The sequence below is a fragment of the Pseudophryne corroboree genome, chromosome 8 (genome assembly GCF_028390025.1).
Source record: "Pseudophryne corroboree isolate aPseCor3 chromosome 8, aPseCor3.hap2, whole genome shotgun sequence".
NCBI classification, from domain to species: domain Eukaryota; kingdom Metazoa; phylum Chordata; class Amphibia; order Anura; family Myobatrachidae; genus Pseudophryne; species Pseudophryne corroboree.
The window spans coordinates 384187669-384211460 of record NC_086451.1 but is presented as its reverse complement, the minus strand read 5'-3'; positions in this window follow the sequence as shown (position 1 = coordinate 384211460).

Here is a 23792-nt window from a genome sequence, read left to right as displayed (position 1 = left end):
GGGATTTGTAGTACTGCGGACGTACGGCCTTTGTACACGTGTCTTGGACACCGTTCGGGACTGCGTACGCAACGTAAAGGCCTACACACGTGGCGTATTTACGCAACGTGCGTACAGGTACGCCCACTAAATACAAATCACACAATAGCATTGTTTCAGTTTAGGCGAGACGGTAGCCACGCGATAATAGCACAAATTTGTTCAGTTTCCAATATTTAGCTTAAAAGAACCTTCTCTTACTGTGTCACCTCTGGGACTAGGCTGTTTTATCTGAATGAAAGTTAATTTTCTGTACAGAACAAAAAAACCAAAGTGTATATGAGTGAACGAGCGTGAGTGTGCAAACAATAAAGGTTTTGTGGACCCAGAGAATTCGGGATCCCGTAGGAGACCACATCAGGTGAGTGGACACTTGGTGGCGTGGGAGTGGCTTGCTCACGTTAACATTGATTAAGGTATAAAAGGAGCAATTAGTATAACAGCAGACCAAGAGGTCAGCGAAGTCAGAAATTGTCACGATCCGGGTATCTGGACGCCATTTCTTACCCATCAGATGCCTCCTAAGGCTGGCTCAGCGCTCCAGGACCGGATCCCATCTGTTATCCTGATGTGTACATTCCTGTATCCTCTCCTGTCACTCTGGGACACTGTCACAGTAAACGCCATATTACACCTGGCATGGCGTCTCCCGCGGCCTCCGCCGCCGTCCCTGAACTTCTGCATGCAGAGTGTCTGAGTGGCGATTACGTCAGCCGCGGCCTCCGCTGTGTCCGCGTGGTTGGATGTGCATCTGTCAGCCTGGCGCCTCCTGTCTCCAGTGGCCGGCGCCGCCATTGCTGTTTTCATTACCACATGGATTACAAACCAAACTTCCCTCCAAGTGTCTGCATGGGCACAGCCATCTTGGATTCTGTCAGCTGATCATTTACTCCAATCTGTTGTCAGTATTGTTAATCTGCATAATTGCCTAGCCAATCCCTTCCTTGCTGCAGGTATAAATACACTGTGCCTGAGCAAGGAAGGCGTGAGTGCTTTGGTTGTCAAACCTAGTTCCTGTTTGTCTCTCTCCTGTGATTGTCTTCCAGGTTCCAGCTCCTGTCTCAAGACTTCCACCATAGAGACCCGCACCAGCATTCCACCTGCGGTGTAGCCTGACTCTCCGATCCATTGTGGATTCATCTGTTTCCAGCTACAACATTACCTGCTTCCAGCCCAGCTTCCAGCAGAGTACAGCTTCTCTTAAAGGGCCGGTGTCCTTTCTACACTTTACCACTCTCCACCGGTATTATTATTTCTCCGCTCTCAAGTTCTACATTTCATTCATATTGCATCGCTCTCAAGCTTCATTTATTATTTAACTGGTTCCAGCCAGTATCCACTCCGTGCTAACAACAGTCTGGTTCCAGCCAGTATCCACAGCAGCCGTTTTATCTTCAGCAACCCAGCTTTTCCTGGAACACCAGCTGGTACAATCCTGGGTTATCTCCATTGCTACAGTCGGGCCTGGTAAGGACTTTCCATCTAGAAGATTATAAGAACTATCTCACACTACCAGTGCCCTGTGGCTCCTGCCACCCTGTAGTACCCAGGAACTGTATTTATTCTTTGCTGACTTTTATGTTTTCTTTTACTGCTGCTGTGTTGCGGAGTTGTCATAATAAACATCATTGACTTTTATCCAAGTTGTCGTGGTCACGCCTTCGGGCAGTTATTATTCATGTTACTTACATGTCCAGGGGTCTGATACAACCTCCCAGGTTCCGGTACATCTCAGCCCCTACAACTGAGGCTGCCTCCCGTCAGCTCAGGCCCTCAGTTGTGACAGTAAGCACTGACCTAATGAATCCAGCCGGAGACCAGGATCAAGCGGCCAGGCCGATGCAAGAACTGGCAGCCCGACTAGAACATCAGGAGGCTGCACAGGGCCACATCATCCGCTGTCTCCAGGATTTCTCTACTCGGCTGGATGGGATTCAGACAACTCTCCGTGGATCAGGCGCGTCTGGTGCGTCAACCACAGTGACTCCAGCTATAACCCCACCCACCTTACCCATTTCTGCTCCACGTCTTCATCTTCCAACGCCAGCAAAATTTGACGGATCTCCAAGATTCTGCAGGGGATTTCTCAACCAGTGTGAGATTCAGTTTGAGCTACAACCTGGCAATTTTCCCAGTGACCGTACAAAAATTGCCTACATTATTTCTCTTCTCAGTGGCTCAGCCCTTGATTGGGCATCACCGTTATGGGAGAGGTCCGACACCCTGCTATCTTCCTACACTGCCTTCGTGTCAACATTCAGGCGCATCTTCGACGAGCCAGGCCGGGTAACCTCAGCTTCATCCGAGATTCTCCGTTTACGCCAGGGGTCACGTACTGTAGGACAATATCTGATACAGTTCCAGATCCTGGCATCCGAACTGGCATGGAACGACGAGGCCCTGTATGCTGCATTCTGGCATGGCTTATCTGAGCGTATTAAAGATGAGTTAGCTACCAGAGACTTACCCTCTAAGTTAGATGAGCTAATCTCACTCTGCACGAAAGTTGATTTACGTTTCAGAGAGAGAGCAACTGAGCATGGAAGATCATCTGCTCCAAAATCTTCTGCTCCTCCTCCTCGCCAACTGTCACCAACTAAAGATGAGCCCATGCAAATTGGCCGTTCCCGTTTAACTCCTGCTGAGCGCCGAAGACGTCTCTCCGAGTCTCTCTGTCTTTATTGTGCAGCTCCGTCTCACACCATTAATGCCTGTCCCAAACGTCCGGGAAACTCCAAATCCTAGCTCGCCAAGGAGAGGGCCGGCTAGGAGTAATGATCTCCTCTCCATCTCCTCAGGATTGTAATCTCCCAGTCTCGCTTCAAGTTGCTCAACGTTATCGGAACGTCATTGCCCTCCTTGATTCCGGAGCAGCTGGGAACTTTATTACCGAAGCCTATGTTAAACGGTGGTTCCTACCTACCGAGAGACTTCCTTCGTCCATTTCTTTAACTGCCGTGGATGGCAGCAAAATTTTTGATGCAGTTATTTCTTTAAGGACTCTACCAGTTCGTCTGAGAGTGGGAGTTCTTCATTCCGAACTTATTTCTTTTTTAGTGATTCCAAGAGCCACACATCCTGTGGTCCTGGGCCTTCCATGGCTCCGTCTTCACAATCCTACAATTGATTGGACGACTACGCAAATCCTGGCATGGGGTTCCTCCTGTGCTGAGACATGTTTGTTTAAAGTATTGCCTGTCTGTTCTTCCTCCCCCAGGTCGTCTGATGTTCCACCTCCTCCATATCAAGATTTCACGGATGTGTTCAGTAAAGCTTCTGCTGATATCCTTCCTCCTCATAGAGAATGGGACTGCCCGATTGATCTCGTTCCAGGGAAGGTTCCACCTCGAGGCCGAACTTATCCGTTGTCTCTGCCTGAGACGCATTCTATGGAGGAATACATTAAAGAGAACCTAGCAAAAGGGTTCATTCGACCTTCTTCTTCCCCAGCCGGCGCAGGCTTCTTTTTTGTAAAAAAGAAAGATGGTGGTCTGCGGCCGTGCATCGACTACAGAGGTTTGAACGACATTACCATCAAGAACCGTTATCCTTTACCCCTGATTACTGAGCTCTTTGACAGAGTTAGCGGAGCTACCATCTTTACAAAGCTGGACTTGAGAGGTGCATACAATCTCATCCGGATCCGTGAGGGTGACGAGTGGAAGACCGCCTTTAACACCCGTGACGGACATTATGAGTACCTCGTCATGCCCTTCGGATTGAGCAATGCTCCAGCTGTCTTCCAGCATTTTGTCAATGAGATCTTCAGAGACATTCTATACCGTCATGTCGTGGTCTATCTAGACGATATCCTCATTTTTGCCAACGATTTAGAGGAACATCGTTTTTGGGTTAAAGAGGTTCTGTCCCGTCTCCGTGTCAATCATCTCTATTGCAAATTAGAGAAATGCGTCTTTGAAGTCAAGTCCATTCCGTTTCTAGGGTACATTGTGTCCGGTTCCGGACTAGAGATGGATCCTGAGAAACTACAAGCAATCCAAAATTGGCCGGTACCCTTAACCCTCAAAGGGGTCCAGAGGTTCTTAGGGTTCGCCAACTATTACCGAAAGTTTATACGAGACTTTTCCACCATTGTGGCGCCTATTACTGCTTTCACTAAGAAGGGTGCTAACCCGTCCAAGTGGTCTGAAGAAGCTATGCAAGCATTTCATCTTTTAAAACAAAGGTTCATCTCTGCGCCTGTTCTGAAACAGCCTGACATCGACTCTCCTTTCATCTTAGAGGTGGATGCCTCCTCCGTTGGAGTAGGAGCGGTGTTATCTCAGAGGGCTAAAGATGGCCATTTACACCCTTGCAGTTTCTTCTCCCGGAAGTTGTCTCCAGCTGAGCGCAACTATGCCATTGGCGACCAGGAGTTGCTAGCCATCAAGCTCGCTCTAGAAGAGTGGAGGTATCTGTTGGAGGGAGCTTCTCATTCAATCACCATACTTACAGACCACAAGAACCTTTTATATCTGAAAGGCGCACAATGTCTCAACCCTCGTCAGGCCAGATGGGCACTTTTCTTTTCCAGGTTCGATTTTAAACTCCAGTTCTGTCCGGGCTCTCAGAATCGCAAGGCCGATGCCCTTTCCCGCTCATGGGAGCAAGAAAATGAGTCAGAGTCTTCAGACAAGCATCCTATTATAAATCCGTTGGCATTCTCCACGGTAGGGATGGACTCTACGCCCCCATCAGGGAAAAGTTTTGTGAAACCGATGCTAAGGAAGAAGCTCATGCATTGGGCCCATGCTTCCCATTTTGCCGGACATACAGGTATCCAAAAAACCCTGGAGTTTATCTCTAGGTCCTATTGGTGGCCAACTCTGAAAAAGGACGTCTTGGAGTTTATTGCATCTTGCCCAAAGTGTGCTCAACATAAGGTATCCCGCCAGTCGCCTGCGGGGCAACTGGTTCCACTATCTGTTCCCCGTCGACCTTGGACCCATTTGTCGATGGATTTTATTACAGATTTACCCATGTGCAACAAGTTCAATACCATCTGGGTGGTAGTTGACCGGTTCACCAAGATGGCACACTTCATTCCTCTCACCGGTCTTCCGTCAGCTTCCAAGTTGGCTCAAGTATTCATACAAGAGATCTTCCGACTCCACGGTCTTCCTGAAGAAATTATCTCAGATCGAGGAGTTCAATTCACAGCCAAATTCTGGCGAAGTTTATGTCAAGTCCTCCAAGTCAAGCTAAAGTTTTCTACGGCTTACCATCCTCAGACCAATGGTCAAACCGAGAGGGTGAATCAGGACTTGGAGGCCTTCCTCCGCATCTATGTGTCCTCCTCTCAAGATGACTGGGTTCAATTACTTCCCTGGGCCGAGTTCTGTCATAACAACCAGTATCATTCTTCATCTGCTTCAACACCATTCTTCACTAACTTTGGATTCCACCCTAAAGTCCCTGAGTTCCAACCGCTTCCAGCAACTTCTGTTCCCGCAGTGGATATCACCTTGCATCAGTTTGCCAATATCTGGAAGAGCGTACGATCAGCTCTGCTCAAGGCATCGTTCAGGTACAAGAAGTTTGCGGATAAAAAGCGTCGAGCAGTTCCTGCTCTCAAGGTGGGTGATCGGGTATGGTTATCCACGAAGAATTTGAGGTTAAGAGTTCCCAGTATGAAGTTTGCACCTAGCTATATCGGTCCTTTCAAGATTGAACAAGTCATCAATCCTGTTGCTTACAGACTTCTGTTGCCTCCCTTCTTAAAAATACCCAGGACATTCCATGTTTCCCTGTTGAAACCGCTGATCTTGAATCGGTTTCATTCCTCACTTCCTCCAACTCCGAAAGTCCAAACTCAACGAGGCGTTGAGTATGAAGTAGCCAAGATCCTGGACTCACGTCACCGTTATGGTCAACTACAATATCTTATTGACTGGAAGGGTTATGGCCCTGAGGAACGTTCATGGACCAATGCTTCTGATGTCCATGCTCCTGCCTTGGTCCGGAGATTCCATTCCAAGTTTCCTCAAAAGCCAAAGAAGTGTCCTGGGGCCACTCCTAAAGGGGGGGGTGCTGTCACGATCCGGGTATCTGGACGCCATTTCTTACCCATCAGATGCCTCCTAAGGCTGGCTCAGCGCTCCAGGACCGGATCCCATCTGTTATCCTGATGTGTACATTCCTGTATCCTCTCCTGTCACTCTGGGACACTGTCACAGTAAACGCCATATTACACCTGGCATGGCGTCTCCCGCGGCCTCCGCCGCCGTCCCTGAACTTCTGCATGCAGAGTGTCTGAGTGGCGATTACGTCAGCCGCGGCCTCCGCTGTGTCTGCGTGGTTGGATGTGCATCTGTCAGCCTGGCGCCTCCTGTCTCCAGTGGCCGGCGCCGCCATTGCTGTTTTCATTACCACATGGATTACAAACCAAACTTCCCTCCAAGTGTCTGCATGGGCGCAGCCATCTTGGATTCTGTCAGCTGATCATTTACTCCAATCTGTTGTCAGTATTGTTAATCTGCATAATTGCCTAGCCAATCCCTTCCTTGCTGCAGGTATAAATACACTGTGCCTGAGCAAGGAAGGCGTGAGTGCTTTGGTTGTCAAACCTAGTTCCTGTTTGTCTCTCTCCTGTGATTGTCTTCCAGGTTCCAGCTCCTGTCTCAAGACTTCCACCATAGAGACCCGCACCAGCATTCCACCTGCGGTGTAGCCTGACTCTCCGATCCATTGTGGATTCATCTGTTTCCAGCTACAACATTACCTGCTTCCAGCCCAGCTTCCAGCAGAGTACAGCTTCTCTTAAAGGGCCGGTGTCCTTTCTACACTTTACCACTCTCCACCGGTATTATTATTTCTCCGCTCTCAAGTTCTACATTTCATTCATATTGCATCGCTCTCAAGCTTCATTTATTATTTAACTGGTTCCAGCCAGTATCCACTCCGTGCTAACAACAGTCTGGTTCCAGCCAGTATCCACAGCAGCCGTTTTATCTTCAGCAACCCAGCTTTTCCTGGAAGACCAGCTGGTACAATCCTGGGTTATCTCCATTGCTACAGTCGGGCCTGGTAAGGACTTTCCATCTAGAAGATTATAAGAACTATCTCACACTACCAGTGCCCTGTGGCTCCTGCCACCCTGTAGTACCCAGGAACTGTATTTATTCTTTGCTGACTTTTATGTTTTCTTTTACTGCTGCTGTGTTGCGGAGTTGTCATAATAAACATCATTGACTTTTATCCAAGTTGTCGTGGTCACGCCTTCGGGCAGTTATTATTCATGTTACTTACATGTCCAGGGGTCTGATACAACCTCCCAGGTTCCGGTACATCTCAGCCCCTACAACTGAGGCTGCCTCCCGTCAGCTCAGGCCCTCAGTTGTGACAGAAATCCGCTGACAAAGTCAAGCAAAGCTCTGAATACTGTGGCCTGAAAGGTCAGCGGTGAGAGCGCAGCCCCGGGGGTTAGCGTAGTACCCATATAGGCCTGTTCTGAAAAGCTCCGGCTGAGGTTTCGCAGCCTGAACAACGATTCCATTGGTCGTATAGCGGATAAGTAACAGTTACTTATACGCCGTGCGATTGTACCGCGCATTAGTTTGTGCAATAGTTCAAACTTGATACCCATTACGCCATTTGCGTAAAATCGCGGGGATCATAGACGCTAATTGTAGCACACGCAACGTGATTTGTGTAACAGTTTTTTTATTTTAAGGGAGTTTCGCTGGTCACTCAGGAATTCTCCAACGACCAATATTTACTGGGAAGGGTAAGTCACTCCCACACACTCTCAGTAAATAGAGGTTACATAGGGCCCTAGGTTGGGTACAACCGGTGCTGAGGACAGTGCTTAGGTGTATTGGCCAACGTCGGCGTGAGTGGGTGAGAGTGCTATGAGAACTTTCACCGTACCCTTACCACTGAGTATTTTGTTTTTTGTAGGAATTAGCTAAGAAGGCAATACCTGCAAAGAATGGGGGCCAGTTGCTCAAGTAAGGGACGATCAACCAGGGTTCAGGTTGATATTCCGCGGGCCAAAGGGTCGGCGAGGTACATAATGTGTGAGAAATATGGATCACACGCAGAGGTTTTATGCAATGAATGGGAACGTATGACTGCGGAAGATAGGGAACCATTCCCTAAGGTAGGCAGTTTTAGTCCAGAGGTGTTGCAAAATTTAAGAAGAAGGATATGTCTAATAAGATCCAGAAAACAAAGGATTAGACATAATGATTGTTTACATTTATGGCAACATGAGGGTGAGATACAACGGGGATTAGCTCAAACAGCTGGTTCCAACCCTAGCAGGAAACTGCTAGCAACTGCACCACCACCACCGTACATTACAGGAGAGAAAGTGGCTACAGAGAATGGCATATGATAAGAGTGAACTTGATAAATGTATTAATGCTACCCGTGCAAGTTGTATCCCATCTTAAACTTCCCTCAGGACTGCGACCAAGAAGATGAGCCCAGCACGATATCGGCACTCTCTCTAGCAGCCACCATACAAGGAACACAAGTGGGCACGGCCCAACCAGTAAGAGCAGTAGCAAAGGCCCCTAGCCGAGGGACAGGTGAGGTCGTGTCCACAGGTAAGTACGGTACAGTACATTATGCAGAGTCAATTGCACCTCACATTGTAGAAGCAACCCAGAATGATGTAATTGAACTAAATCCTGTCAGGGTGATCGCAGTCCCCAATGGGAAGACTGACGCTCAGGGAATCACTCCCGTCAGGAACATTGCTATGCATTGTCCCTGGTCCCGGACAGAATTGAGAACAATTATGTCTGAATTTCCCGATCCCAGGAAGGATCTAGCCGCATGTCAGAGGTTTATTAGAGAACTAGGTAACACCACCGAACCCACAAACAAAGATTGGCGGACAGTGCTACGGGCATGTTTGCCCTCCAATATTGACCCTGTGAAATTCATTGCTGATTGTAAATTAGACGCAGAGGTACCTCTCACTGATGAATACACTCAGGAGAATGTACGACAGATCAATCTGCAATTAGGAGTATATTTCCCAACTGTTGTCAAGTGGAATAAAATCTTCTCCATTAGACATAAAGAAGGTGAAGCTGCTTCTGAATATTTCCATCGAGCACTGCAGGAAATGGCTAGATACACTGGGGTCGAGGATATTAAGGAAAATGTACATCATAGGGAGGTAGCTGTGTCCGTATTAATGGACGGTTTAAAAGAAACATTGAGAACAAGGGTACAAACCACTCAACCAAATTGGAGAGGTATCTTGGTGGCTGCATTAAGAGAGTCCGCTATTCAGCATGATCGGAACATCATTAGGCACAGGGAGTCACAGGGGGATAAGCTGATGACAGTAAGTATAAAAGCCCTGACAACGAAGCCACATCAGCCTAAACCCCAGACCCCTGATGGTAAGTCGTATGTGGTAAAATGTTATAAATGTCAGAGGGAAGGACATTACGCACGGAACTGTAATTTTAAAGACCTACATAATGTATATCGACCCCCTAGACCAGAACATGACTCACAATATGACACACGTAATTGGGATCAGGGACCGCATAGGAGGAATTACGAGCCACATGCAGGGGAAACAAGGAGGTACCCACCTAGGAAGGACTGGCAGACCTCTGGGAATTCTCAGCTACCCCCTCACATATTGTAGCTGCCAGCACGCTGCGGGAGGGTCACAACATACAATAGGGGTTAGGCCACACCTGTAGTTTGCAGCCAGTGAAGTTGATTGCTAGCCTTGGAAGTGAACCCGAGGTTACAGTTGACGTAGCTGGTAGATCACTACCTTTCCTTGTAGATACAGGGGCGGCCAGGTCAGTGTTAAATTCAACGGTAGGTATGAAAACAACGGGTAAAACAATTTCAGCAATGGGGGTAACAGGAGTAGTGCAACACTACCCTCTAAGTAGACCAGCAGAGATTACGATAGGGCCTTTGCAGACCAAGCACTCCTTTTTGCTAGCTGCATCGGCTCCGACTAATCTACTTGGGAGAGATCTATTGTGTAAGATGAGGTGTGTCATATACTGTACTCCTGAGGGTGTCTTCTTAGATATACCCGAGAATCATGTTCAGGAAGTGCAGGATATGTTAGACACTCCACAAAGGTTGATGTCACACTCTGCTGTTATAGACAGGTGTCCATCCAAGGTAGAGGAAATGATCTCCCAGATACCGGAATCCCTCTGGACCAAAGATGGACAAGACACTGGATTGATGGCTAACGTAGCTCCTGTAGTAGTTCAAGTAAAAGATGGTAGGATAGCTCCAAAAATCCCACAGTATCCTCTGAAGCCAGAGGTGGAATTAGGAGTGTACCCAGTCATAGAGCGCTTGCTACAACAGGGCATCCTAGTTAGGACGTCCAGCACTGCCAATAGTCCCATCTTCCCTGTGAAAAAGAGTGGGGGGAGGGGTTACAGGCTAGTGCAGGATCTAAGGGGGATAAACAAGATAGTTGAGAGCCAATTCCCCGTAGTGCCAAATCCAGCTGTCATCCTCATGCAAATTCCACCTACTGGCGAAGTTTTTCACTGTCATTGACCTCTGTTCTGCTTTCTTTTCGGTCCCTCTGCACCCTGACAGCCAATACTTGTTTGCATTTACATACAGAGGAGTACAGTACACCTGGACTTGCTTACCCCAAGGTTTCATTGACAGCCCAAGTATTTTCTCCCAGTCTTTGCATGACTGTTTACAATCCTTTCAACCTGAGAGCGGATCAGTATTAATACAGTATGTAGATGACTTACTGCTGTGTTCTGATTCACTCGAATCGTCCTTGAAAGACACGAAACAGCTTCTGTTTCACCTTTCTAATACGGGACACAAGGTTTCAAAGGATAAGTTACAGTTGTGCCAGACCAAGGTGAAATATTTGGGGCATTGCTTAACACAAGGACTGAGACACCTCACCGCTGATAGAATACAGGCGATTCGCGACATGACTCTGCCACAAACCCAGCAACAGATCCGCACTTTCCTAGGAATGTGTGGGTACTGCCGAAACTGGATCCCAGGGTTCTCCATACTGGCGTTACCTTTGCAAGAAATGGTCTCTTCAAACAAACCAGATCGGATTTCGCACACAGATGAGTCCGAACTGGCATTTGAGAGACTCAAACAGTGCCTATCACAGGCACCTGCATTAGGTATGCCAGATTATGGGAAACCCTTTGAATTGTACGGTACAGAGAGTGCTGGGTGTGCGGCAGGTGTTCTAACCCAGAGACATGGTGATGCCAGCAGGCCGGTAGCTTACTACAGTGCACAGTTGGACACTGTAGCTTGGTCTCTCCCCACATGCTTGCGAAGTGTTGCAGCGATGGCTTTGCTAGTGAGTAAAAGCGAAGATGTAGTGTTGGGACACAACCTGACCATCCATACACCTCATGCAGTATCAGCCTTACTGAATTCTGCCCAAACCAGACATGTCTCATCAGCACGGTTTACAAGGTGGGAATTAGCACTAATGGCCCCTGTAAACATCACCATAAAGAGATGCAGCGCACTAAATCCTGCAACGTATCTCCCAGGTGTGCCTGGACAGGCACAAAGGGTGGAGGATGAGAGTGATGGTGAAGGAGGATTTAGTACAAACACTGACACACATGATTGTATGGAATATCTGAACCAAACTTTCACTGCAAGACCTGACATTAGTGACAACCCACTGGAAGGCGTAGATTTTACTTTTTACACTGACGGTAGTTGCCACAGACAGACGGATTCGGGAACCTTGTGTACTGGATACGCAGTCGTAGATGACAAAGGTATCATAGAAGCTGAACCCCTGGGCCCACCGCACTCAGCACAAGTTGCTGAGCTGGTCGCCCTAACCAGAGCGTGTGAATTAGCTAAGTGTAAGTCAGCCAATATTTACACAGATTCTAGGTATGCCTTTGGAGTAGTGCATGATTTCGGGGCCCTATGGCGCCTTAGAAATTTCATGACGGCAGCTGGCACACCCGTGGCGCATGCGACCCACATCAAAAGACTTCTAGCAGCGATACAGGAACCTGACAGAGTGGCTGTTATCAAGTGCAAAGCCCACACTTACAGCCAAGACCCAGTGTCACTTGGTAACAGCCGGGCAGACGAAGCTGCTAAATCAGCAGCCAGCACCCCCATACAGACAGACATCACACAACTGATGGTATTCAATACCGTTAACACACAAAAATTAAGTGAAATGCAAAATTTGTGTTCTCCACAGGAAAAGGCAGTCTGGAGGTCAAAAGGATATGGCCAGGAGTCCTCAGGACTCTGGACAGATGGACAGGGTAAGCCAGTAGCCCCCAGAGCATACCTTCCAAGTTTAGCTGAGGCGGCACACGGTCTGACTCATCTGGGCAAAGAGGGTATGTGTAAGCTGGTAAGAGCCTACTGGTGTGCGCCAGGATTCTCTTCTCATGCGGGTAAGAGAGCAATGACATGTCTTACCTGCTTGAGGAAGAATATTGGAAAGTCAATACCAACAGAACCATCCCATATTCCGCCAACAGACGGCCCTTTTCAGGTAATACAAATTGATTTCATACAGTTGCCACCCTGCAGAAATTTAAAATATGTATTGGTTTGTATTGATGTGTTTTCAAAATGGGTAGAAGCGTTCCCCGCTGCCACAAATACTGCTACATTTACTGCAAAGAAAATTGTGCTGGAATTAGTGTGCTGATATGGTATCCCTAGGATAACTGAAAGTGATAGGGGTACCCATTTTACAGGTGAAGTCTTTCAGGTTATGTGCAAATTAATGGGAATTAATAGTAAGCTGCATACTCCGTACCGCCCACAGGCGAGTGCGAAAGTTGAAAGAGTAAACAGCACTATTAAGAACAAGTTTAGCAAAGTGATGGCTGAAAAAGGATTGTTGTGGCCAGAAGCTTTGCCACTTGTATTGTACAGCATCAGAACCACTCCCAGGTCCCCCCTTAACCTATCACCCTTTGAGATTCTTTTTGGTCGACAACCCCATGTAATGATTGACCCCCAGGATGATTTGAAATGCAATAATGAAGTGACTGTGAAATATTTGGTTAAGATGAGCAAGCAGTTGAGGAATTAAAACAGCAATCTAAAGCTGGTGATTCCTGACCTACCAGACAGTAATTGTCATGACATTGAACCTGGGGATTATGTAATGATTCTAAATTTTCTACGCTCAGGTTGCCTTATTGACCGGTGGGAAGGACCGTACCAAGTCTTACTGACCAGCACGACAGCATTGAAGGTTGCCAAGAGAGAGACTTGGGTCCACTCGTCCCACTGTAAGAAGGTCGCTGACCCAGAGAAAGCCCGTGACAAAGAGCAGAGTGTGGAGGAAATCGTATCACTGGAGTGTCTGTTCCGGGAAGGTTGAGAGGCAGGACTGTTGTCACGGCACCTGAGCACAGAGAACTATAAGACCAGAGGCGGTTGTCGCACCAAAATTTATTTTTCCTTTTTATTATTTTCTCCATCTCCCATTACCCTCCTTTCCCCCCTTCCTTGCTCCTTTTTATCTCCCCTTAGCAAGATGGACTTACCACAAGAGACTGCATTCTGGGTTTTCCTGTTGACCCTGTTGTTGACCAGAGCAGTCTGTTTCGGTGAGAGTACCAGAGAGGTCGAGAAAGGATCTGGAATGGGTTCTGATGGCAAGGACGGATTTGTAGAATTCCAAGAGCAACACATTCACCGAGCAAAGGCGAGTATCAGAAAACGATCTGGTAGTCAAGAAACTAGGAGGCACTGTGAAGGGGTATTGGCTGAGGAAAATTGTATTTGTAGAAACTGTGAAAACATAGTTGAGGACGGGTGCATCCAGAGATGTCAGTCCAGCCTTAATATCAACATGGACCGTCATCCATTGGGTGACTATCACTCATCAGTGGGTAAGGTTTTAAACCAAACAGAATGCTGGGTGTGCTCACAAGTACCTCAAGGTCAGAGCAAGTCAGGACTAGTACCGTATCCCTTAACAATAGATGAGGTACTTGAATTAAGGGGTGGGAGACCGGTGGACAAGAAATTTAATATTTCTAGGCCCCCTAGTTTGAAGCTCCACCAATATCATGTGGATAAATCCTTAGTATGTTTCAACATTTCCAATCCCCGAAAGACGGGAAATTGGGAAGTGACATGGAATAACCAAACCATGGCATTTTCACACAGAGCCGATAGAATGCCCGTAGACACTGAACTTATATGCCAAATAGCCGACGGTGGGAGGTATTTTCAGTATAGGTATACGCTAGGAAGTAGGACCATGCGGGTTGGAGAAGTATCACCAGGGTACTGTGCGCATATCATACAGCCTGATACGTGTACTGAACAGATGAGAGAGTTAGGGATAGGATTTTTCACTTGGAAGGTTTGCAATATGGTAATGTCATATTCTGTCCCATATGTTTTCCCCGATGACGCATATTTCATATGCGGGAGGAAGGCGTATAAGTGGCTTGCCCCAAACTCAGAGGGATTGTGTTACATTGGAAGAGTGTTGCCAGAAGTTATGACCATAAACCATAATAAGATGAAAGACATTCACCGCAATGCTCAAGCTCCTTACACTCACACTCACTATGAACACATCGTTAAGAGACACCTTATAGATAGGACAGAGCACGCAGCCTCTGATTTGATTCACGAATCCACCGGGATTCAATTCCTACTCGCGTTAGATATCAACCGTACCGCCAGAGGAATTATACATTTTAGGTATATTCATGCGCTAGCGAACCTGATAGATAATATCACCGAGATGTATGATGACACCTTCAGGTATACAGGGAGGGAGGTGCAAGCTTACAAAACGGAACTGATCCAGCACAGGATGGTTCTCAATTATATCACAGCGGTGACAGGCGGGTACTGTGTCACCTTAGCAACTCAGTACGGTGTGAAGTGCTGCACGTACATTACAAACAGCACTGATGACCCAACCGAGGTCATAGATCAAAAGATGGACGATATCTTGCAATTGAAATGGGAGTTCCGAAGGAGACACAACCTTACCCTTACTGCTGTGAGTAATGAACTGACCGGCTGGGTCTCATGGTTGAACCCACGCAATTGGTTTTCAGGTTTAGGAGAATGGGCTCAAAATGTTATCGTGAGTGTAGGAAAGTTTCTCCTTTGTATCCTGGGAGTCGTCGTAATGATTGGTTTGATATTTAGATGTGTTCGATTTTTAACGCGGCGCAAGCGCAGTACCAAAGTGATGAGTTTGAGGAGCAGGGGCATTGTTACAACAACTGATTTAATTTATGACCCATCAATCGAGACAATGTTGTGATAAGACGTGATTCCACGGTCCGTTTCTTTCACCCGTTTCTCCTTTGTATTTCCCTCAAGCAAAAATACATCCATTCGGAAGAAACTTTGATGAACTATACATCCATTCGGAAGAAACTTTGATGAACTATACATCCACTCGGAAAAGACTTTGATGGACATTCTAAAGACTTTGATGGACATTCTAAAGACTTTTATGGACACTCTAAAGACTTTGATTAACACCCACAGCAAGAATACACCCATCCGGACAAGACTTCAACCAACACCCAAGAATGATTGCACAAATGTTATGTGAATGTATTTGTGTTACGTGTCTTATCTTCATCTCTACAACCTTCAGGTAGTATCACACATAGTCGACAGGTGATATCCACATATTAGCATTCACATATGCTCCCCCTCCATTTATCATCAACTAAATGTGCACCCCATTTGTTTGGACAAGAAGCCGAAATGAGCTCGGTAGTGTTTGTTGGCCCACTTACAGACCCTTAATACGGGATAAGAAGGATTTAATGTATAATTCGCAATACCTCGAAGCTTATCTAGAACATGTACGGCACGATGATACATGCCCCTCAGACATGGATTTCATACATACATGCTTTTACTATCCCACTAGGTCATACATTTCCCGCCTACTCCTCTCCTCTTACCATCCAATTATTTTATAGATATTGTATTGTATATTTTTCTGTTTAATGTTTAGATAGTGGCAGTTATTATTGACTGCCAAAGGGTGGACTGTCAAAGTCGAAAAATATTGTAATACATATGCCTTGTACTAACCCCATGCACATGCCCGCTGCTCGTGCACTCAGTCCTCCGTGCAATGGACAATGAGATTACAGTGACCATTGTATTGTGTATGCATGTTGTGTATAAAAAGACCATTGTTGCCTGGCCAGTGAGAAGACTCTAAACGCTATCTGTATGACCAGCGGAGGACCGAGCCGGGTTGCGCTTGCGAACATTCTCACGTATGTATATTATCTGTAGCCATTATTCTGTTTAGATTTACTTGTTAGCCTGTAGTGTATGATTTGTATTGTTTTTACCTTTTGGAATTAATCCACTGAGGCCTTAGAACCCTGTGGTTGCAACTACAAATCAGTGTTGTGTTTTCACTTTCCTGTATGGGCTTTTAAAGTAGATTTATCTGTATAAGGTGTATAGCATTGATAAGGTGTACGCACTGCGAGTACTTTGTATCGCCAGCGCTACTTAAGGTTTAAAGGTATTACATCATTACAGTCCTTTACTGTTAAGGGTTAAAAGTGTAAGCATATTATTACATTGTATCATTAACAAGGTTTAAAGGTTATCAATTGTGTGTGCGCTCGCTGTGTGTACTCCGTACACTCAGCGCGGCGTGTGTACGCCAAGTGCGTACCACGTGCAGGACTCTGTACGCAAATAGCGTACAAAGTGCGTAGCACGTGCATGCAGTCTAGCGGCCATAGCGGCTCTACGGTAAAAGTGTATTTAGAGGTATAGCTTTGCGGTCTAAGATAATATCAACATTATCATATCTCACACATCACACAGTACAGTATATAGGGTGTATAATCCCCAGGTGTATCTCACACATCGCTCAGTACAGATTACAGGATGTATAATCACCAGGTGTATAACACACATTGCACAGTACAGTATATAGGGTGTATAATCCCAAGGTGTATCTAACACATCGCTCAGTACAGTATACAGGGTGTTTAATCACCAGGTGTATCACAAACGTTGCACAGTACAGTATACAGGGTGTATAATCCCCAGGTGTATCTCACACATCGCTCGGTACAGATTACAGGATGTATAAAATCACCAGGTGTATAACACACAGTATATATACTGGTCACAACAATGCAGCAGATATTGAGCCAGGGCCGGCTCAGGGTCTTTTTGCGCCCCGAGCGGCCATAGGGGGCATGGCATCATACAGGGGCGTGGTCAGTTACGCACCCTGTACAGTAGTAGCGCCGCAGAAATGATGTGCGGTGCGCGATGACGTCAACGCGCACCGCACATTATTACAGAAAAGGTCCTCTCCACGAAGGGAAACTAGACGCGTAGCATCTAGTTTCCCTTCACAGCGGGCAGCCCACGAAGGGAAACTAGACACATAGCGTCTAGTTTCCCTTTACAGCGGGCAGCGGGGGGCACAGCAGCAGCGGATCTTGCTGTGGTGCGGCGCCCTCCGGATGGCGCCGGCGCCCTCCGGAAGGCGGCGCCCCGGGCAAATGTCCTGCTTGCCCGTGGCAAGATCCGCTACTGTATTGAGCACTGATCAGTATACTACAAGTGACACAGAGCTGCAAGATACAGCAATGGCCTACTGTACTGTACTATATATGTATACTGCTGGTCACCAAAATGCTGCACTGTCCTACTATATACTGCTCACAATAATGCAGCACAGAGATAGTATACTTGACACAGAGCTGCAAGATACAGCAATGGCCTACTGTACTGTACTATATATGTATACTGCTGGTCACCAAAATGCTGCACTGTCCTACTATATACTGCTCACAATAATGCAGCACAGATATAGTATACTTGACATAGAGCTAGAGCTGCAAGATACAGCAATGGCCTACTGTACTGTACTATATATGTATACTGCTGGTCACCAAAAAGCTGCACTGTCCTACTATATACTGCTCACAATAATGCAACACAGAGATAGTATACTTGATACAGCAATGGCCTACTGTACTGTACTACTATAATTATATACTGGTGGTCCCCACAATGCAGCACACTGAGCACAGATATTTGCAGCACACTGAGCACAGATATGGAGCGTTTTCAGGCAGAGAACATAGATATTTTCAGTACACTAAGCACAGATATTTGCAGCACACTGGGCACAGATATTTGCAGCACACTGAGCACAGATTACGGAGCTTTTCAGGGAGAGAACGCAGCCACGTCCTCTCCGTTCAATCTCCAATGCACAAGTGAAAATGGCGGCGACGCGCGGCTCTTTATATAGAATACAAATCTCGCGAGAATCCGACAGCGGGATGATGACGTTCGGGCGCGTTCGGGTTAACCGAGCAAGGCGGGAAGATCCAAGGCTGTCTCGGAACCGTGTAAAATAGGTGAAGTTCGGGGGGGTTCGGATCTCGGAGAACCAAACCCGCTCATCTCTAATATATATATAGCAAGTGGATGGGTGCGCTGTCAGGGGCGGATTGGTTCCATTTTCTCTTGCACACCCTGTCTGGCGGTCTGGCGTGATACATGTGAACTTTCGGGATTTGAGTTCCAACACTGAAACGTAAACCTGAAAATGTGATCTTGCAGCCTAGCAAGTGCTTCTGGCAATATGCAGCTCGAGAGCAGCTGGAGTGGGTGTATTGGCACTATGGAGATCGGAACAAAGAAGAGCTGGGAACAGCCCAATCGTTAGTTTTAGGAAAAGTCTCACCAAGCCTTGCTCACTTGATCTGTGACCCCGGTGCCCCGGTGAACCCCCCCCCCCCCCCCCCCGCCGCCATTGGACTAATTAGTCAAATGGAAGTTTCAGATTAGCTTAATTGGGTAGCTCTTTCTTAAATGGGGCCTTCTGCATACAGCGTCAGTAGTCAGGTCTTCTTCTGCTGCAGGATGAGGTTGTGTGTGTTACCCCTCTCGTAGTCAGCTGCTGGGAGAACTACATCTCCCAGCAGCCATTCAGACTGCCCAGCACCCGTGGAGCTTCCCAGCAGCCCCCTCCTAGTCAGAAGATGGAGAGGAGACCACCGGGAGCCAGCTAGGTTTTCAGTGATGAAAGCCACACTTCCATTTTATTTAAATTGGATACCGCTGGTAGCGGGAGCGTGCATAGCCGCGGTAATCCAATATTGGGTACACAGTAAGGTTGTTTACCTCACTCCAAATGGAATTCCCTATTTAGAGCTGGGGTATGTTTTTCAGTGCTTGGAGTACAAATATCTCATCCACTAGCACTACTTGGGACATGCTTGCCTACTCTCCCAGAATGGTCAGGAGGCTCCTGATAATCATGTGGCACTCCCGGCCCCCCAGAAAAAAAGGTAAGTCTCCCAGAATTGGCCCGCCATCCCCTCATCGGCCCACTTGTGCAAATGTGGGCAGTGAGATGACACAATTTGTGCTTAATCACGCCATCACAGCCCCGCACTGCTTTAAAATATTGTTATCTGGTCATTGTATAGTGAGGGGCGGGGGGGCTGTGATGGTGCAACCACACCTCCACCCACCTATACTGATACCCCCCCGGCGGGGGGACAGCTAGAAAGTTGGCAAGCATGCCTTAGGACTCTCCAGAGGATTCCTTACTTCTTCGGACTGCTGGATAATTTAACCCCACATCTATCACATGGTGTCTCTCAAGAGCAGTGTTTCCCAACCTCAGTCCTCAAGGCACACTAACAGTCCTGGTTTTAGTGATATCCAGGCTTGAACACAGGTGACTTAATTAGTTCCTCCGTTATTTTGATTTAACCATCTGTGCTGAAGCCTGGATATCCCTACAACCTGCACTGTTGGTGTGCCTTGAGGACCGCGGTTGGGAATGCCTGCTCTAGAGGTACTAGTCAGTTCTTTTGTTTCAGATTGTCTACATGTTGTCAAATGTTAAACCTGCCTACCCACAGACTTACTGAAATACTCTGTTCTGCTGAAAACATTCTAAATGTGATTTGCTACATGATATTCTAACTTTCCTACCTCATTGTCTGTGGGATATATTTAATAAGCATCAGGATTTCAGGGGGTTTTGCTCACAGGATTTAAAATACCTGACTTTGTATTCTAGAATGATCCAATTTTAAATCCCATTTGCAAGAACATTAGAAATTGGTGGTTCTGAAAACCAGAAAATTAGGAAATATCCCCCTGTGTGTCACTGCTGCAAAGAATCATGACAGACGGTAGTCAATTCAAATGTACACTTGTATGGATCTCCCCAAAGATATGGTCATTTATGTTGTCTACAATTAAAACCTGTGTTTATGTCTGCCCTGCACCCATTGTGCAATTGTCTATTTACAGGAATCCTAACGACCTTCAGACTCTGGTATGTAAGGAATTTTTACTGGTTACACTGGTCTTACTGGAATTAGTCCATTAAAATTTGGTATAAAACCTGGTGGCCTGTTAACTCATTCCCAGCTGTGCTGGCTTCTTCTATCCTGAGCCAAGTTAAACAGTCCTCACTTTCATTTTGTGGAGATTTGGAGTGAATGGCAATTGATCATTTGTTCCTTAATACTGGAAAACTGAAAAGAAAATATTTAACTAATTTGTCTAAACCAGAGATTCTCAAACTGGGTGCCTCAGGATACATGCAGGGGGGCTTTGGATTGGTGCTCAAGGACCAGTTCTAATTATATTTATGGTCAGTGTAATAGGCAAAACCAGTGCTGATGGCTGCCAATCATAAAATAGAACCTAAAGATGTCATACAAGCACAATTTGCTTAATTTAATATTTCTTTCCAAATTTCTCAATAAACTCTCGACCTAGGGCTGAAAAAAATTCTGAAGCTCTAGCGCACCGTTATTCAAAAACGTTTGGGAACCTCTGGTCTAAACGATCGTTTTTGTCCATCTTTAGTGTTTAGGAGAATACAGTATGTCATTTGCACCCATACATTCCCAGATTATAAAACCGATGACAAATCACAGACAGCGTATGAGCATATGATGCTGATGCGGAGGCGTCTGCAACTCTGCCTGTGTGTGGAAGTACTCTATAGTTCTGTGCATTTTGTTATTGAGCCACTATCTTCACCCCCAATGCTTCATTCCCTCCTTTATAAATGATCTCCTAACCCTACTTTACCTGTTTATATAAGATCTCCCACAGAATACACCTGTTTCCATTTCATCCGATTATGTGTCCCCCTTCACTGCCTCTCCTTTTTGTCCTTATTCTCTTACATCCTGGCATGTAGAGTCCAATTGGATAATTATAATGTTTCTGGCCTATCACTGTGTTCTGTAGCGCTTACACACGCTCTCTAACCACATGGCCAAGCACTTCTGTAAACCTGCCAATGTTTCAGAGACAGGGCCCTGCACTCCCGGGCCTATAGAAAGGCCCTGGCCAAACTATGCACACTCCCGCCCTCCCCATCTCATCACCACTGTTCAGAAAGACCGGCCTGACCAACTTCCCTGCTTTTACTATATCCCCATTCCTGTGACAAGCAGGAACAAGGAAATAAAGCTGCAAAGTAAAAAACGAACAGTGTTTCACACAATACGTGTTTATACTCACAGTCAAGGTTTGTCAGGTGTGTACCAGTGGGACAGGGCAGTTTGTGGGACAGATTGCAATAACAAGCTGATGTGAGCCATGGACTGGCCAGATTTTATATATGAGTCTGAACAAGACTGGTGGGTTAGTATTAGTATGGGTGACATTCGAGGAGTAACAAGAATGGCACCACCTCCAGGTAATGGGGTGTATAAAGAAAATGTCCCTCCTCTACTGCTCAGTGGCTTTGGGTGGTCATGTGTAGCGGAAGCGAGCCACCGGAGATGGGTTAGAATGTTGAATTATTAGAGATTTCTTTATTAAAACAAATACAGATGACCCCAGGTAGCAATCTGGCATAGAAACCTTGGGCCTAATTTGGAAATGTACCCAAACCATATGTTCTACATGCATATCTGATGGTGGGTACCTACCCAAATGAAGTTTTATGGAGTGTGGCCCCACAAGTTTACGCCAACCTCAAATGGCGTAACAGCTGTAAGCCTCTGGAGACTTAAGCTGGCCAACTGTCATATGCGCTCATCCAATACCAGGTTTTCATCCAACTGTCCAGATCTGACAATAAATCTTTAGGTGTATGGGCAGCAGTACTGCAGAAGAGGGATCTTTAAATCTCTTTCTCTCTCTGTAACCTCCGCCCAGCTCCTGAGTCTGGCACTGTGGCTCCCCCGGAGGAGTCATTCACAAATGTGAAATAGTGTGCAGAAGTAAATTGCGGGGTCAGCTGTTATCACTACCACTGTCCCTGCTCATTAACTTTAGTACATAGTGGGTATATTTTCATTCAAAATGAACATATCCGTCAAGATAAAGAGTGTTAATAATAGTTTTAGTGCTGTGATCATTTATTAAAACATAGGCCCCTAGAGCTTACTGACACAAGTTTTTGGCCCTCATTCCGAGTTAATCGCTCGCTGACGATTTTCGCTGCACAGCGATCAGGTAAAAAAACAGCAAAACTACGCATGCGTATGCACCGCAATGCGCACGCGCGTCATATGAGTACAAACAGCATCGTTGCTGTGCAATGCTTCTAGCGATGAATCCATTCGTACAGCTGATCGCAAGGAGATTGACAGGAAGAGGGCGTTTATGGGTGTCAACTGACCGTTTTCTGGGAGTGTTTGGGAAAACGCAGGAGTGACCAGGCGTTTGCAGGGCGGGTATCTGACGTCAATTCCAGGACCTCAGTCGCTGGAATCATCGCACAGGATAAGTAACTACAGGGCTGGTCTTGTTTTGCACAAAATGTGTTTTTGTACCGCTCGGCTGCACATGCGATCGCACACTTGCAAAGCGAAAATACACTTCCCCGTGGGCGGCGACAATGTGTTTGCACGGCTGCTAAAAGTAGCTAGCGAGTGATCAACTCGGAATGAGGACCTTTGCTCTCTCATCTGACGGTACAAGCAAAATGAGTACTGAGCCCTTTGCCAGGGTGTAATGCTGATCATGGGATCATGGGACTTGTGTAACTAATTTGCACGCTGCATTAAAAGTATGTGCAAAGTAACTCACCCACTACTGTTTCCAAGAGCCATAGGCAAAACATCCCAGTTCTTCTTACATAGGTCCTCAACACGACAGGTCTCGTGATTCCATATCACCATATAACATACATTTTAACATTTACCTTGAAAGCTAATCACTTAGTCAGGAAAACACAGTTGCAGCTGCCCAGGCACAGTCAGTGCTTGTTCTCAATGGACTGGAGGGATATGGGGTATGTCATTTACAAAACAAGCGGCATGTAAGCAAATCGGCCAGCTGACTGTAGGTGTGCAAGTGCTGAGGGTTACTGGTGTCCATAAAATCCTGTCTAGTACAGGTCTATAAAATGATCATCATTGCATAAGACTTTATATCACAGGTAGTAATAGTTACTGACAAACTGTAAATACATACACGTTGCAGTCAGTTGTGGGTCAGGCAGAGATAGTATTGTGGGGCCCGTACATCAGCAATCAATTGGGCCAATTCAGACCGTAAAATGATTGCAGTCGGTGAATTAGGTTGTCCAACATCTTAGATTTAATTGATGAATCAGGGCTATAGATTGCCAGGGTATGGTAACAATCAGCTGTTTTGTAGACCATTTTGATGACAGAACAATCTTTTATTTACAGCAAAACACAGAAACAGCATTTGACAGCCGATAAGAACCACTTGGCCCATCTAGTCTGCCCATGTACCAGCACACACTTACACTTGGGGATAATTTTTGTTGGTAGCCAATAAACCTCCCAGTATATTTT